This window comes from Mya arenaria, chromosome 9, assembly GCF_026914265.1.
Source record: "Mya arenaria isolate MELC-2E11 chromosome 9, ASM2691426v1".
NCBI lineage: Eukaryota > Metazoa > Mollusca > Bivalvia > Myida > Myidae > Mya > Mya arenaria.
The window spans coordinates 72,772,502-72,776,939 of record NC_069130.1 but is presented as its reverse complement, the minus strand read 5'-3'; the positions used below and the strand labels follow the sequence as shown (position 1 = coordinate 72,776,939).

The following is a 4,438-nucleotide window of genomic DNA, read 5'->3' as shown; positions in this document are numbered from 1 at the left end:
CTCAAAGGAGTCCTCCAAGATGAGGATTAACCAAAAGATCAGCAGCCCCTTAAATAAACAAAGTGATATTCCAGCAGTGGCTCTAGCAATTAATATGTGCAATACCCTTTGGGTTCATGGAAATGAGCTGGTCCTGTCAATTATTGCAAACAAAATAATTGCCCTGAGATTCGTTGCAGAAGAAAACTTCTTTAGTGCCAATCTGGTGTACAGTCCCTTTAATGAAACCGACTCACTTTTTATTTCTTTTGCCTTGAGTGTAGATGTTAAAAGGTCAAAACAATATCAGAATATAATGCATTATTAATTTATATAATGTCTCAATCTATAGAAAGATAATTATGTTTCAAACATCAGAGGAAGGCTCCTAAAGAGATAACTCGGCTGTGCAGATAACTGCATCCACAAGCTCTCAAAGGAGTCCTCCAAGATGAGGATTAACCAAAAGATCAGCAGCCCCTTAAATAAACAAAGTGATATTCCAGCAGTGGCTCTAGCAATTAATATGTGCCCTTTGGGTTCATGGAAATGAGCTGGTCCTGTCAATTTTTGCAAACAAAATAATTGCCCCAGATTTGTTGCAGAAGAAAACTTCTTTAGTGCCAATCTGGTGTACAGTCCCTTTAATGAAACCGACTCACTTTTTATTCCTTTTGCCTTGTGTGTAGATGTTAAAATGTCAAAACAATATCAGAAAATTATGTATTATTAATTTATATAATGTCTCAATCTACAGAAAGATAATTATGTTTCAAACATCAGAGGAAGGCTCCTAAAGAGATAACTCGGCTGTGCAGATAACTGCATCCACAAGCTCTCAAAGGAGTCCTCCAAGATGAGGATTAACCAAAAGATCAGCAGCCCCTTAAATAAACAAAGTGATATTCCAGCAGTGGCTCTAGCAATTAATATGTGCAATACCCTTTGGGTTCATGAAAATGAGCTGGTCCTGTCAATTATGCAAACAAAATAATTGCCCTGAGATTCGTTGCAGAAGAAAACTTCTTTAGTGCCAATCTGGTGTACAGTCCCTTTAATGAAACCGACTCACTTTTTATTTCTTTTGCCTTGAGTGCAATATCAGAAAATTATGTATTATTAATTTATATTATGTCTCAATCTATAGAAAGATAATTATGTTTCAAACATCAGAGGAAGGCTCCTAAAGAGATAACTCGGCTGTGCAGATAACTGCATCCACAAGCTCTCAAAGGAGTCCTCCAAGATGAGGATTAACCAAAAGATCAGCAGCCCCTTAAATAAACAAAGTGATATTCCAGCAGTGGCTCTAGCAATTAATATGTGCAATACCCTTTGGGTTCATGAAAATGAGCTGGTCCTGTCAATTATTGCAAACAAAATAATTGCCCTGAGATTCGTTGCAGAAGAAAACTTCTTTAGTGCCAATCGGGTGTACAGTCCCTTTAATGAAACCGATTCACTTTTAAATTCTTTTGCCTTGAGTGTAGATGTTAAAATGTCAAAACAATATCAGAAAATTATGTATTATTAATTTATATTATGTCTCAATCTATAGAAAGATAATTATGTTTCAAACATCAGAGGAAGGCTCCTAAAGAGATAACTCGGCTGTGCAGATAACTGCATCCACAAGCTCTCAAAGGAGTCCTCCAAGATGAGGATTAACCAAAAGATCAGCAGCCCCTTAAATAAACAAAGTGATATTCCAGCAGTGGCTCTAGCAATTAATATGTGCAATACCCTTTGGGTTCATGAAAATGAGCTGGTCCTGTCAATTATGCAAACAAAATAATTGCCCTGAGATTCGTTGTAGAAGAAAACTTCTTTAGTGCCAATCTGGTGTACAGTCCCTTTAACCCTTTCGGCGCCAAAGTCGCATAATTGCAACAACTAGGCTGACCGCCAAAGTCGCATATTTGCGACAAAACGATAGGGTAGTGTTTTCGCTATTTTTACGCTCAAATATTATTACAGAGCCGAGTGATTTCTACTTTCGATTCAGAACGAGGCTTTTTCATGTTACTTCCGCATTCTTAAATAATTTTTCACGTAAAATTGAATTAATTACAGTCTTCTAAAGTGAATTAAAATCGCAGAGCGATCTGGACAATTCAAGATGGCTTCCAGGAAAAGGAAGCGGGCTTATACTTGCAAGGAAGTGCTAAATACGATCTGTTATGACAGTAATAGTAATATTCCGGACATCGAAATTGGATTCGGATATGTCAAATGAAAATTCGGATGACGATATTAGTGAGAAAACTGTTTCAAATCCGTCATCCAGACCACAAACACCTTCAGGTTAGTTTGAATAATGCTTTTTTTCTGTTATTATTGATGTTTTATCCCCATGAAAATGTCAAATATACCATAAATAAAGAAATAAGCACTTGGCAGCTAAGTAATTCAATATAATATATATAAAAGAAGACTAAATTTAAAAAAAATATATGGATGAAACTTTGCCCAGTAGGTTGAGAGGTTGGCGGTCGTTTTTTTTATGATATCTTCAAATTCGTCTGTTTTTGAGTTCTGGCTGCTTATTTTGATCAAATTCTCAATTTATAATGCAGTTTGATAATTAAACATATGCCTATATTGATTTATGACTGTTATAGAATTATTTATTATTTATTTAAGACCACGGACAAGAGGTTGAGGGGACAAGGTAGAGCGATCGGGAGAGGGGAATATTCGAAAAGAAGAAGCATCGACCAGATTGTGCAGTGCGAAGTGACAGACAGACTCCTGGATGGAGTATAAAACAAACATATTTTAAATGCAATGAGTGCAACATTCCTATGTGGGCAGCCCGTGTCATTCACACAAACAAGAACTTTCAGGAAGCTGGACGCGTGGTCCATAATGTTGATGCATAACTATCTAGATGTGTTGTTTGTACACATGTAGATTTGTTTATAAGCAAAAATGTTTTCATTTTAACATAGTCATTTTTTCTATTGTATAAGAAGTAAAGAAAGGATATGTACACAAATGTAATCACTAAATATTTATGAACTTAATGACATTTTTTCATTTTTTTAAATTTATTATATAATTTATTAAATATTTTGTATAATAAAATTTCAAAAAATCATATTTCTTTTGATCTTATGTTTAATATATTATTTAATTAATTTACTGTGAAAATTTGAAGAGAAAAGCTTTATAAATAAAAAAGTTATGGTCAAGTGAATAACCTTGGTAGAATTCTCTTATACTTCCAGGAATTAATTTGGCACTGAGATGAACTTTTGACTATTTATTTGGCGCCGAAAGGGTTAATGAAACCGACTCACTTTTTATTTCTTTTGCCTTGAGTGCAATATCAGAAAATTATGTATTATTAATTTATATTATGTCTCAATATATAGAAAGATAATTATGTTTCAAACATCAGAGGAAGGCTCCTAAAGAGATACCTCGGCTGTGCAGATAACTGCATCCACAAGCTCTCAAAGGAGTCCTCCAAGATGAGGATTAACCAAAAGATCAGCAGCCCCTTAAATAAACAAAGTGATATTCCAGCAGTGGCTCTAGCAATAAATATGTGCAATACCCTTTGGGTTCATGAAAATGAGCTGGTCCTGTCAATTATTGCAAACAAAATAATTGCCCTGAGATTCGTTGCAGAAGAAAACTTCTTTAGTGCCAATCTGGTGTACAGTCCCTTTAATGAAACCGACTCACTTTTTATTTCTTTTGCCATGAGTGCAGATGTTAAAATGTCAAAACAATATAAGAAAATAATGTGTTATTAATTTATATAATGTCTCAATCTATAGAAAGATAATTATGTTTCAAACATCAGAGGAAGGCTCCTAAAGAGATAACTCGGCTGTGCAGATAACTGCATCCACAAGCTCTCAAAGGAGTCCTCCAAGATGAGGATTAACCAAAAGATCAGCAGCCCCTTAAATAAACAAAGTGATATTCCAGCAGTGGCTCTAGCAATTAATATGTGCAATAACCTTTGGGTTCATGAAAATGAGCTGGTCCTGTCAATTATGCAAACAAAATAATTGCCCTGAGATTCGTTGCAGAAGAAAACTTTTTTAGTGCCAATCTGGTGAACAGTCCCTTTAATGAAACCGACTCACTTTTTATTTCTTTTGCCTTGAGTGCAATATCAGAAAATTATGTATTATTAATTTATATAATGTCTCAATCTATAGAAAGATAATTATGTTTCAAACATCAGAGGAAGGCTCCTAAAGAGATAACTCGGCTGTGCAGATAACTGCATCCACAAGCTCTCAAAGGAGTCCTCCAAGATGAGGATTAACCAAAAGATCAGCAGCCCCTTAAATAAACAAAGTGATATTCCAGCAGTGGCTCTAGCAATTAATATGTGCAATAACCTTTGGGTTCATGGAAATGAGCTGGTCCTGTCAATTATTGCAAACAAAATAATTGCCCTGAGATTCGTTGCAGAAGAAAACTTCTTTAGTGCCAA

The 4,438-nt window shown here is 35.1% G+C and overlaps 1 long non-coding RNA gene across 1 annotated transcript; it reads left to right on the top strand.

Moving 5' to 3' along the window:
- The first annotated feature begins 1,993 nt into the window (after positions 1 to 1,993).
- LOC128246960 (uncharacterized) lies at positions 1,994 to 3,079 on the top strand. The gene is made up of 2 exons (XR_008263403.1): positions 1,994 to 2,283; positions 2,623 to 3,079. It is a non-coding gene; the product is annotated as an uncharacterized LOC128246960 (long non-coding RNA).
- Positions 3,080 to 4,438: the final 1,359 nt, after the last annotated feature.